This window comes from Trichosurus vulpecula, chromosome 9 (genome assembly GCF_011100635.1).
Source record: "Trichosurus vulpecula isolate mTriVul1 chromosome 9, mTriVul1.pri, whole genome shotgun sequence".
In the NCBI taxonomy this organism is placed as follows: Eukaryota; Metazoa; Chordata; class Mammalia; order Diprotodontia; family Phalangeridae; genus Trichosurus; species Trichosurus vulpecula.
In genome coordinates this window covers 122,038,376-122,051,972 of record NC_050581.1, presented here as the reverse complement: position 1 = coordinate 122,051,972, position 13,597 = coordinate 122,038,376, and the positions used below count along the sequence as shown (strand labels likewise).

General features: G+C 38.5%; 1 protein-coding gene and 1 pseudogene across 1 annotated transcript in view; both read right to left on the bottom strand.

The window, feature by feature from the left end:
* RAD54L2 (RAD54 like 2) overlaps positions 1–13,597 on the bottom strand; it is a 92,848-nt gene that overhangs the window by 34,245 nt on the left and 45,006 nt on the right. The gene's annotated exons all lie outside the window — the stretch shown is intronic.
* LOC118831709 lies at positions 135–670 on the bottom strand (annotated as a pseudogene).

Sequence of the window (13,597 nt, the reverse complement as noted above, 5' to 3'; positions counted from 1 at the left end):
TAAGGCAATCTCGAAAAGGAAAGAACTCAAACTCAAGCCCTTGATGCGGAAGAAAAGCAGAAACTATTAACAATTTGCTTAATTATCATGTTTGGCCCATTTCCAAGTAGTATGTCAGTCTCCGGGGAGTACCACTATGCTCTTTGGGTCAGAAACTGCAGATACTGTCCTCGAATTTCAAAATGATCAGCTGGATGATTGTATGCTGTCCAGATCGGTTCTCCAACAAACAGCCTCATCACCTTAACATAGTTTGTTTCATCCAGGGTGAAGCAATGATAAATCCCAGCTGGAAGTGTTATCATGTCTCCTTTCTCCATGAAGATGCGGATCCACTTGTCTTATCTCTTACATCGAAGTATCCCCTTCCATCCGGGACATAGCGCATTTCATCATCAAGGTGTAAATGTTCTTCATAAAACATCTTGATCTTTTCTTCATAATCTGGCAGCTTGTCTTTACAAATGGTTATGATGTCCATCCAGCAGTAGTTTCTTTCTTTTTGGATCTTCTCTAGCTCTGGATCATCCTCATACTTGTCAGCGTCCAGTTTCCAGTAAAAGATGCCAAGCTGCTACAGCTGTTCCAGGCTGACCAGACGCTCAGGCTCGGATCCGTGCGGTTTCCTCTGATCCTCCGCAGAGTCATTCACGTACCCGGCCTCCACCATTTCTCCTAAATCACTATTGATTAGAGAAATGCAAATCAAAACCGCTCTTAGGTACCACGTCTCTCCTGTCAGATTGGCCAACATGACAAAACAGGAAAATGATAAATGCTGGAGAGGATGTGGGAAAATTGGAACACTGTTACATTGTTGGTGGAGTTGTGAACTGATCCAGCCACTTTGGAGAGCAATTTGGAACTATGCCCAAAGGGCTATAAAAATGTGCATACCCTTTGACACAGCAATACCACTTCTAGGGCTATATCCCAAAGAGATCATACAAGTGGGAAAGGGACCCATTTGTACAAAAATATTTATGCCAGCTCTTTTTGTGGTGGCAAAGAATTGGAAATCAAGGGGATGCCCATCAATTGGGGAATGGCTAAACAAATTGTGGTATATGAATGTAATAGGATATTATTGTGCTATAAGAAATGAGGAGCAGACGCACTTCATTACAACCTGGATTGACATATATGAATTGATGCTGAGTGAGGGCAGCAGAACCAGATCATTACACATGATTACAGATGCACGGTATCTGTAAGGACTAACTTTGATAGACTTGACTCCTCTCATCAATGCAAGGTTCAAAGACAGCTTGAAAAGAGACTTATGATGGAAAAAGCTATGCACATCCAGAAAAAAATTTTGGAGTCTGAATGCAGATTGAGGCAAACTTTTTGCTCTCTCTTTTTTCCCCCCTTTTTTGGTTTCGTTTCTCCTTTCTCATGATTCATTCCGTTGGTTATAATTCTTCCTTACAACTGGACTATTACGTAAACAAGCTCAGTGTGAAGGTATATGTAGAACCTACATTGTATATTACATGCTGTCTTGGTGGGGGGAGGAGAGAGAGAGAGAGAAAATTTGGAACCCAAAAACTTGTGGAACTGAGTGTTATAAACTAAAAATTAAAAAATTTATAATTTTTTAAAAACTGCCTATTCATATCTTTTGACCTATTGCCTATCCATATTCTTTAATTAACTGGGGAATGGCTCTTATAAATTTGACTGTTCCCTACATGTTTTAGAAATGAGACTTATCAGAGAAACTTGCTGCAAAGATTTCCATTTAATGTTCTGCTTTTCTTCTAATTTTAGCTGTAGTGGTTTTATTTGTATAAAAACCTAATTTTATGTAATCAAAATTATCCATTTTACCTCTTGTGAAATTCTCTATCTCTTGTTTGGTAATGCATCTTTCCCCTCTCTGTAGATCTGACAGGTAGTTTCTATCATGTTCTACTACTTTGCTTATGGTATCACCCTTTATGTCTAAATTATGTATCTATTTTGGCTTATCTTGATATGAAGTGTGAGATGCTGGTCAATGCTTAGGTGAGTTCCCAGTGAGTTTTTATCAAATAGTGCCCTCATAGCTCAGATCTTTGGGTTTATCAAATACTACGTTCCTGAATTCGTTTGCTTCTGTATAGTGTATACCTAATTTGTTTCACCGAAACTTCTCTGTTTCTTAGCCAATATAAATACAGCTTTGTAGTATATTTTAAGATGTGGTATTGCTAGGCTTCTTTCCTTCTCTCTTGTTTTTCTCCCATTGATTTCCTTGATATTCTTAAGGTTTTATTCCTCTACATGAATTTTGTTATTTTTTCCTAGCTCTATAAAGTAATTCTTTGGTAGTTTAATTGGTATGGAACTAAACTAGTAAATTAATTTAGATAGTACTGTCATTTTTATTATGTTAGGTTGGCCTGCTCATGAGCAATTAATATTTCTCCAGGTGGTTTGTACCTATCTCTATCTGTGTGAAGAGTTTTTTTGTAATTGTGTTCATATTGTTGTCGTGCATTTCCTAGCTGGCAGACTCTCAAGTACTTAATATTGTTAGTGGTTATTTGAAATGGAACTTCTCTATCTCTTTCTGCTGGGTTTTGTTGGTAATATAAAGAAATGATGATAATTTGTGTGGATTTATTTATATCCTGCAGTTTAGCTAAATTTGCAGTTTTGATCAGCTTTTTAGTTGACTCTCTAGGGTTCTCTAAGGAAGCCATCACATCATCCGCAAAAAGTGATAGTTTTGTTTCCTTATTTCTTATGTTTATTCCTTCAATTTCTTTTTTTTAACTTATTACTATAGTTTGCATTTCTACTATAATATTGAATAGTAACAGTAATAATGGTCAAGGCTTCAGCCTTGATTTTACTGAAAGCTTATAGCTTATGCCTATTACAGATAATACTTACTCTTGGTTTTAGATATATATACTTATTTTAAGGAAAGTTCCATTTATTCCCATCCTTTCATATGTGTGTGTGTGCATTTATGTGTTTTTAAAAGAAATGGATGTTGTATTTTGTCAAAAGGTTTTTCTGCATTTATTGAAATAATCATATAATCTTGGTTGTTTTGCTATTAATGGTATAAATTATGCTTATGGTTTTCCCAATATTGAACTAACCCTGCATTCTTGGTAAAAATTCACTCTGGTCATAACGTATGATCTTTGTAACACATTGCTGTAAACTCCTTGCTAATATTTTATTTAAAAATTTTGCATTAATATTCACTAGGGAAATTGGTCTATAGTTTTCTTTTTCTATTCTGACTCTCCTTGATTTAGGTACAAAGAAAATATTTGTGTTACAGTAGGAATTTGGTAGGTCTTCTTTATCTATTTTTAAAAATAGTTTACGTAGTATTAGAATTATTCTTTAAATGTCTGGTAGAATTTGCTGAGAAATAGATCTAGACTCAATTTTTCTCTCCCTTGGGGAGTTCATTTATAGATGGTTTAATTTCTTTTTCTAAGAAAGGGTTATTTGGATATTCTATTTCTTATTCTGTTAACTTCGGCAATTTATACTTTTGGATTATTGCTATTTGACAGACTAGAAAAATGAAGTTCAACGAGGATAAAATGACTTGTCCACATGTCTATGATTCTAAGTTTTCTAATTTCACATCCAATGTTCTTTTCCACAGTACCATGCTACTTCTCACCAGAGGTACTCAAATCCACAGACTTATGGACATTGCGAGACCTTTTATAATAGACTAGAAATTTATAGTAATACTTTGTAAATTATCCAATATATATTCAGGCTGCTAAAGAGGGAGGCAGTACAGTATAATGCAAAGAACATGAGGCTGGGAGTAAAAATTTCTAGTCTCGGCTCTTTTACCAAGTGGCTATATGACCTTCGATAAGTCATCAACCTGTCCAACCTCAGCATCCTCACTCAATTCATCTCAACAAACATTTACTACATGGCTACTATGAACAAGGCACTGAGTTAGGCTCTAGATATACAAAGACGGATGTGATATAGGCTTTGTATCATATGGGCACAGGAGTGTTACAACAATCTGCTAGCAGCTGCTAAAGGGATGTAAGACCCGCCAACAACCAGCACACAGAAAGCTGCCAACACAGGTTCTTTTGATCTGCTTTACTAAGGAAAGCAATGTTGAGGGGCTAACAATCTTACTTTAATCCAACATACAAGTATCATTCACTCAGCTCAGGGGGAAAAGCCAGCACCCTCAGCTTCAGAGCAAATACAAACAGAGCAAATAAACATCAATCAACAGATAGATTTCCACTTGAAAAAAATCACAATATAGTTACCAGAAGCAACAATATCTGAGTTTTCTACAAAGCCCGGGAGCTTATAACAATGGCTGGCCCAGAGTCACAAGCCACTCCTCCCACTGTGGCTCAGAGCTCCAAAAGAGAAAGCCAACCTCTGGGTTTATATGTCTTGTTCAAGTTCAAAGGTGAGTCACACATGCAACTCACCCACGTGACCTAAAAGCATCACAAAAATGCAACTTAAAGCCATGTGGTCTAAAAGCCTCTGATGTCACAAACATGTCACTCAAACACATGTAAACTAGGCTTTCCCTCAAGGCAAGGAGGTCATCAAGGACTCCTAATTTAATCAAGGAAATAAAGGCCATACTCTTCAAGGGCACTTGGTTGAATAAGTGCTAAGAGCCCATCTTGACTGCCAATACAAGGAGGCAGGTAAACAAATAATTATGACACAAGTGAGTGTAAAGTAAGCCCAAAAAAGTAGTATGAAAAATTAGAAAAAGGTGAAATAACTTTCATCTGTGGGATGGTGGTGGTGGTGGTTGTTGTTCAGTCATTTCAGTTGTGTCCAGCTCTTCATGACTCCATTTGGCATTTTCTTAGCAAAGATACTAGAATGGTTTGCCATTTCCTTCTCCAGCTCACTTTACAGATGAAGCAACTGAGGCAAACAGGGTTAAATAACTTGTCCAGGGTCGGTCACACAGCTAGTAAGTGTCTGAGGCTGGAACTGAACTCAGGAAGATGAGTCTTCCTTACTCCAGGCCCAGAACTCTATCTACCATGCCACCTACATGCTGGTAGTGGTTGTGGGGAGGGCTAAAACTTCATGAAGAAAGTGGTATTTGATTTGGCTCTTCAAGGAACAAAGGGAGACAAAGTGGAATGGGAGTTAATTTCAAGCTAAAGGATTGATTGTGTGATCAAAGTCACAAAGTCAGGGTCAGAGCAGGACATTTTGAGTAGACCATAGAAGGAGTGAAAGAAAATAGTAAGCAATGAAGCTGGTATGGTAGGCTAGAAGCAAACTATAGAGGGCCTTGAATGCCAGCATTCTATATTTGACTCAGAAGGCACAGGGATGCCATTGAAGGTTTTTTCCCTCCCTTAAGTGCAGTTTTAACCACAACATTCTTAAGCTCATGAGACCTCAGTGGCACCCCCCACTGTCCTTAGGGAAAAATACAAACTGTGTCATTTACAGCCCTTCACAATCTGGCTCCAGGTCTAATGCACTTGCTGTTCCTTTGTGCTATACACACATTCCATCTTCTGCTTTGTCTTTGCCCAAGCTGTCCCTGCTGCCATGCTTGGAATGGTCTACTTCCTCTCAACCACCTCTTGGAACTACTAGCTCTCTTTCAAGTCAAGTACAACCTATTATAACTGAGAAAAAGAGGATGGGTTGATTTGCACCTTCCAATCATGCATATATGTATGCACATACTTGCCTGCACTCATGTGTGCTTGTGTACCCACGCGCACACACACTTCCTGGACTTATTCATGAACATGTGTCACGCTAGTACAATGTTGGCAGAATACTTTTTTTTGAGAGAAAGAATTAATTCACTTCCATATTTGTATTCTCAATGTCTAGTATAGTACCTGGTACATTACGGCTTTATAAGGGCTTGATAAATGCTCATTAGCTGAGTGAATGATATTACCAGAATGTCAATTAAGATTACTTGGCCATTCATATATCCTACACTTAGAGCTGATAGGGATCTTGATGTCGTCTGGTCCACCGCCCAGCCCCAGCCTCATTTTACAGATGAGGAATGAAACCCAGAAAAGTTGTGATTGGCCCATGGTCACATATATAGTTAAGGCAGGGCCAGGATTCAAGCCTAGGTGCTCTGACTCTAAACCCAGCACTTTTCCCAATATACTAGGTAACTTACTCTAGGAGTCAAAGTACAAGAAGATAGATTAGTTTAGTAGCTAGGTGAAAAGAGATGAGGGCCTGACTGAGGGTGATTGCAGGGAGAGCAGAGATACAGGATACATGAGACACTGCGAGAGTAGAGAGAGAATATGGCAAGAGGTTCAATACGAGGGTTCAGGGAAAAGAAAGAATAGCTAGGAATCCTAGAGTATTGAGAGGATGGTGACAGCATAACAACAATAACATAATATTATTAGAGAAAGGGAAAAAGGAATGTGTGGGATTAGATGTCTAGGATCCTTTTGAATTCAATTCAATCACATTTACTAGGTGTCCACCATCTACACAACACTGCTAGATAAAACAGAAATATGTCAAACAATAACTATGTGAAAAATGTAAAAAAAAAAAAAAAGAAGTCTAGGTGGTAAAGTGCTAGGAAAAATTTAAAGAGGAAGATAGGCTTAACAGGAAAAGCAGTAGTATCCCAAGTGACGCATGAAAGAGCAGTTTCAACAGGTGGGGTGGAAGACTTATGTTCAGGTATAGGTGATGGTATAAGCAAAGGGACAAAGATGGCAGGGAATGAGATGACAGTGGGGGATTGAAAGTAGCCCAGGTTCGGGGCAGCTAGGTGGAGCAGTGAGTAGAGCACCAGCCCTGGAGTCAGGAGGACCTGAGTTCAAATCTGGCCTCAGACACTTGACACACAACATACTTACTAGCTGTGTGACCTTGGGCAAGTCACTTAACCCCAACTGCCCTGTCATCCCCCCTTCCCCCCAAAGTAGCCCAGTTTGACTGGGATGTAGAGTATGTAAAGGGGAATAGTATGAGATGAGGTTGATAAAGTAGCTGATTATAGCAAGCCTTGAATGTTAGAATAAAGAATGTATGCTTTATTTGGCATGTGATGGGGAGTCACTGAAAGTTTTGGAGTAAAAGAATGATGTAAGTTGTAAGTCTACCATGTCAGGAAACTATATTAAGGGCCATTCTACGCACTCAGATACCACCAGAGGATGCCAGAAACTCACGAAAACAAACAGGTTGTCTCACTAATAATCTAAATAGTATAGGAGCACTAGTTCTGGGATTGATGGGACTGTCCTACTTCCTTCAAAAGCATCTTTCACTGCTCAGTGTAACCTGAATTTTGTGATATATTACTCAAAGTTCCCTGAACACATTCTTATATGGGAATCTCTGGAGTGGGATATACCAATGACTAAACCCATGACTTCAACCCTTCAAAGGCCACTTCCTGCTGAATACCTCTTGATAGGTCCTACAGAATCAAAGTGGGGTAGAGAGAGGGTGACAGGACTCTTTGGCTCTTATTTTGGCAGTTTCCAGTATGTTTTCCTGCTTCTGGATAGTTAAAACACTTCTCCGGAGGCTGTTCCATGAACAAAACACACCATCTCTCAGCTTTGGGAATTCTCTCTGGCTGTCCCCCATGCCTGGAATGCTCTTCCTTCTCTGCTCCAACTACTGACATCTCTCACTTCCTTTAAATCCCAACTAAAATACCATCTTCTACAAAATGCCTTCCCCAATCCCTCTAACTTTAGCCTCCTGTCTTTTAATTATCTCCTGTGCCTCCTATACACAGTTTGCTTTGTATATTTGTTTACATATTGTCTCTCCCATTAGACTGCATGCTCTTTGAAGGGGCTGACTTGTTTGCCTCTTTTTATATCCCTACCACTTAGGACAGAGTACCTGGCATACAGTGAGCAATTAATAAATGTTTATTCATTGATTTTCTTATGTATTCCCAATCCCATTGTACTCTCACATAGCCCCAAAATCAGACAATGGGAGAGGACTGAGCTGGGTGACAAGAAGAGAACTATTTTATTTCTCCCTTTCCCCCTCAATTCAAGACCAGAATATTGATTAAATTAACAAAATGTTATTGAGTGCCTATTTTACAACCACGTACCAGGCATTGTGAAGGAGATAAAGAAGTAAAAGGCATAGTTACTCTCCTCAAGGAGTTTACAAATGAACTGGGAAAAAAATTATAAACATGCTAAAACAGGGAGGAATGATCACTGTGAGCTGGAGATAGGAAAGAAGGTTTCATGAAAGACTACGGTTTTCAACAAATTTATTCAACCCCCACTCTGTGCAAGAAGCAGCAGCATGGAAGAGTGGACACATCATTCTACATCTGGAATCAGAACCACTTGTTTTCCATTCCCACCCTGGACACTTACTAGAAGTGTCTTACATCGGTAAAAGTATTAACCTCTTCATCCTTGGTTACTAAGACTTATTTGCTAACGGATATGATCTCTGTAGGTGCAAGGAGTTCCCACATTAAGAAAATTACAGATTCCTAACTATGCACTATGTATCAGTGCTGGGAATACAAAGATGAAAACAACAGTCCCTGATTTCAAGGGAGTATGGATGAAACATTTATGCAAATAATTATGATACATAAAATACAACTTACAGCTGGAGGTTGGAAGGAGGGAGTAATCCTGACCAGTGGTGTTAAGCTCAAATAGAAATGGATCCCTGAAGGTACATATTGGCTTAAAAAACCACATACTAACATTATGTTCTATTGCATTTCTACTTATTTTATTAAATATTTCCAAAGTAAATTTTAATTTGGCTTCAGGTCACACTCAGACCAAGGTGGAGGTCTTTGACATCTCTGATCTAGCCTTTGGAGAGAAGAAAGAGTAGGAAGGGGGAAATGGAAAAGATAGGCAAAGGCAAACAAGGTATGTTCAGGACTCTCTCATGTAACTATTCCTAAGGTAAAAAGGCCAGTTATTAAATCAAGAAAATAATTGCGGCTCTGTGTTCACTAGGCTCTACCTATAATTCCATTCAACAGCTCTGATGCTAGCGATTTACCCCCCCAACCAAGCACAGGATCACAGATTTAGAGCTGACAGGGACTTGGAGGGGAGGGGCCTCAGCTGTAGCCTGGCAGAGAGGTTACAGAGCTCACCCCCAAACCAGGAAGACAAAAATTCAAGTTGTGTGACCTCAACAAATTCTTTAATCTCTTAGTGCTCCCAGGAAAATCTCTAATACTAGAAAAAGCAGATGGATTGGGCAGAGGTCCTGGAGTTCCTCCCTCAGTGGGAGGCTCCCTACACTAATGAAATAACTTTGCCAAATGTCCCACTAAAATGCAGGCCCACAGTGGATCACAGGATTCAGAGATAGAAGGAACCTTCAGGAATTATCTCATTTGACCTCTTCATTTCACAGATAAGCAAACTGAAATGATAATCATCATAACAATATAGATAACATTTGTATAGCACCTACTATGCACCAGGTGCTATAGTAAATGCTTTATAAATATCTCAGTTGAAACAGAGGGAAGTGACTTGCCCAAGACCAAGAGATCAGGGTAATAATCAGATGAGAATAATAATAAAAGACATAGTATTACAGAGGAAACAAATTATACCGAAACAAAAATCTATTTTTTCCCATCCATGTTCACAGACCTCCAGAAATCTATCCATGGACTCCTTGGAACCTTAGGTTAAGAATGCCTGACACAGAAAATAAATAGCAGAACTAGGATTTAAACTCAGGTTTTCAGGAACATAACCCCTGCTTTTATACAAAGGAAAAACAAAAGGCTGGTCTTAAAGAATGCTTATGATCTTGTGAATGGTGGGCTGACTTCAGCATCATGGATAAATAACTCTTAGAAAGGCACTAATACATGGGGTTCCCACAACGCCCCCGGGGCTCAAAGTGATGGAGTAGAAACAAAAGAGAGTGGGAAGCACCTAGATTCCATGTAGTTAGCACTGGCATCCTCGCAAAGGGAGCTGATTTACATCATCCAGATATGCCCAAGCCAAAATAAAGAACCAAAACATTGTATGGCAGGGGGGAAAAAAGAAAAGGAAACTCCAAAACAGAACTATAAGATTTCCAGGTAATTCCTTCCCAGTTCCATCTGGGTTATACTCACCATACTTCTAAGTGAAGTATAACAAGGGAGAGAGCTAAAAGGCTGTTTACTTTTAAGAAACTAGTCATTCCTTCAGGTCATTCAACAGTCTAGGATCCTCCCACTCAGCTCTAAGTAAGAGGTAATACTTAATAAATGTTATGTTACACAATTCATTTGTGTATTGCTTACACTTTCCTCCTCAGCCCACTTTTGTTAAATTTCCCTCCCTTCTGAGGAAAGGCCATCAAATTCCTCCTCCTCACAGCTGCTAAATATCAGACACCTCTAGATATTCAGAGCCTCCAAAAAGAGGGGGATGACCATTACCAATTAGCTGCTTTCACCTAAATTTGCAATCTGGCTGCCAACAGCTTTAAAACATAAACTAAACTAATGTTGTGCGGGCCACATTCCAGTCTTAGCATGTGCTATATCTTTCTTTATGTTCTGCCTAGTTCAATCCTAGTTTCTTCAACCCTAGTATTTAAGACCTCCATTAAACGGGAACCCGCTGATCTGGGCCATCTCTAAGGGTTAGGTATAGTTTTTTTCCTTACATTGTGCTGAAATATGCTGGGGTCCCTGTAATTTCCACGGATACTAGCGTACTCTGGGGCCAAGAACAAGTTTCATTCCTTTTCTGCTAAAGTCCTTCAAATCTTATCTTCTCCAGGTGAAATCTCTCCAGTTTCTTCAAATGACTCTCATGGATCACAGTTTCCAGAACCCTCATCATCTTTGCTAGGCTGGCAATGTTCTTCACAAAATGTGGTACCCCAAACTTACTATCGTACTCTACATGTTTTCTGACAAGGGTAGAATACATCAAAACTAGCACTGTATAATAGGCCACTATCCCATTTTTTGATATAGCCTAAAATTTGGGAGATGCCATAATTAGGCTACTTATTACAGTCCAGTGTACAAGACACAGCACTCTTTCATAAGAACTGTTATGTAGACATGCCTCCTCAATTCCTATTCTTGTGCAGCTGATTTAAAAAAAATTAGCGTAGGACTTTCCATTCATTTTATTTAATTTTATCTTATTATTGAAGCAAATTGTTCTAGTCTACTGTATTTTTTACCTTATAATCCAACATATCAGCTATTCTTTGTGTCATCTGGAAATCTGATAATCACATTATCCTTCATCCATAGAAATCACAGAAAAAATACGGATATCAAGGACAGATTACTGGGTCACATAACTAAAGACCTACCTTCAAGCTGACATCAACCTATCAATGACTACTCTTTAGCTCCAGTCATTAAACTAATTATGACACCACAAAACCATACTACCATCTGGTGCACATCTTTCCATTTTGTCTACAAGATAATGTAAGAAACTGTCAAGTGCTTTGCTGAAATCCAAGTGTATTAATTCTATGGCATTCCACTCATCTACTACTAGTCTACTAACACTGTGCAAAAAAAGGAAATGAGGCTAGTCCGAACTGATTTGGTTTTTTGTTTGTTTTACAATTTTTATGATGTCTTGTTTTTGTATCTTCAGTTCTAAATATTTCCTTCCCTTCACCCCTACATCAAAGCAAGCCATTCCTCACACTAAAGAATAAAAAGTGAAAACCAAAAGCAGTTTAGCAAAACTGACCACCACCTTCCTCTGACAGCATACATACTGCTACACACACACAGTCCACCTCAGTGAAGAAGAGATGGTGGCAAGTTTTCTCATCTCTTTTTCAGGGCCAAGCTGGGTCATTCTAATTACACAGCATTCAGTATGGGTTATTGTGGTTGTTCTTTTTTTTTATACTAATGCAGTCATTGTGAATATTGTTTCCTGTGCCTTTCCATACTTCTCTGAATTCTCCATGCTTGTTGTTTCTTCAATCATATTCACAAGGCACAATTTTTAAAATTCATACTTCAGCTTATGGCATCTACTTTGTTTTCAAATCTTTGTCTCAAGAACAAGTATTGCTATATGGAGCCTTTCTTTCTTTGACATCTTTGTAAGTACATGCCTAGCAATAGGTTCTCTGGGTCTCAGAGTATGGTTGTTTTAGTCACCTTTTTAAAAGCATATTTCCAAACTACTTTCCAGAATAACTGGACCAATTTATAACTCCACTAAGGTTATATTGGTATGCCTCCCTTTCTGAAGAATTAACACTAATTATTCTCATTTTTTAGTCATCCTTGCCAATTTGCTAGACAGATGTGCAGCAAAATCTCAGTTATTTTGATTTACATTTCTCTTATTATTAGTGATTGAAAGAAATCTTTCATGTTGCTAATAATTTGCAAGTCTCATGATTCATGGGCCTGTATATTTTAGAACCTTATCAGAAATATCTGATGACAAGAATTTTTCCCCCATCAAGAAAAAAAAGAAAAACAAAACTAGTGTTACAAATATGTATAGTCTTAGCAAAACCAATTTCCACATTGGCCATCTCAAAAAAAAAGTCTCATTCTGTATTTTGAGTCCTTCACCCTTATATCAGGAGGTATACAGTATGTTTCATTACTAGTCCTCTGGAATTCTAGTTGGCGATTATACTTGTCAGAGTTCCTAATTCTCTCAAAGTTGTTTATATTTTACTATATAATTGTCTTCATATAATTTTTCTCCTTTTTCTGTTCACTTCAATCTGCCTAAGTTTATATAAGTCTTCTCAAGTCTCTTTAAAACCACAGCTTCATCATTTCTTAAGGCACAATAAAATGCCATCACATTCCATAACTTGTTTAGCCCATTCCCCAATTCATGGGCACTCCCCTCAGATTTCCGTTCTTTGACACCACAAAAAGAGCTAGAAACATTCTTAGAGTGTGTTTTGCTTACAACTAATCCCTACCTTAATTTTCTCTTCCTCTAATTTCACCTTTCCCTATTGAGTGAAATGTATTTCTGTACCCAAAGCTGTGTGTATATTCTTCCTTCTTTTGACCAGTTTAGAAGAGTGCCAGCTGCTCCCTCCCCATTCTCTCCTTATTTGTATGGATGTAAACTTGTACACTGTGATTATGTGAGATAATTTTGCCTAACCTTCCCTTCCCTTCCCTTCCCCCTGCCTTCCACTGTATTCCTCTTCTCTTTCCATTCTTCTCTTAAGATCATCAGGACATGACAGAACCATTCCCGGGCCTTGCCTAATTGGACTCCCTGTATGAACCCTGATATCAGATGATAGGGTTCAGAGGGAACACATATATCATCTCCCTCTATTTGAATATAAGCAGTTTATCCTTTAGTAGCTCATTATTAATGTTTAAAAGAAAACTGCCCAGATCTCTCAGAATCAGAAGGCAAAGTGGAAATAAAAAGAATCTACTGGTCACCTGCTGAAAGAAGCCCCCAAATGGAAACGCATTAATGTTTACTTTTTTATGTTTCTCCTATTCCTGTGTTTTAACTGCAAAGTTTCTACAAAGCTCTGGTCTTTTCATCAGGAAGGCTTGGAAGTCCTCTATTTCATTTTCCTCCCTGGAGCATTATACTCAGTTTTCCTTGAGTTATTCTTGGTTGTAAGCATATATATGTTGCCT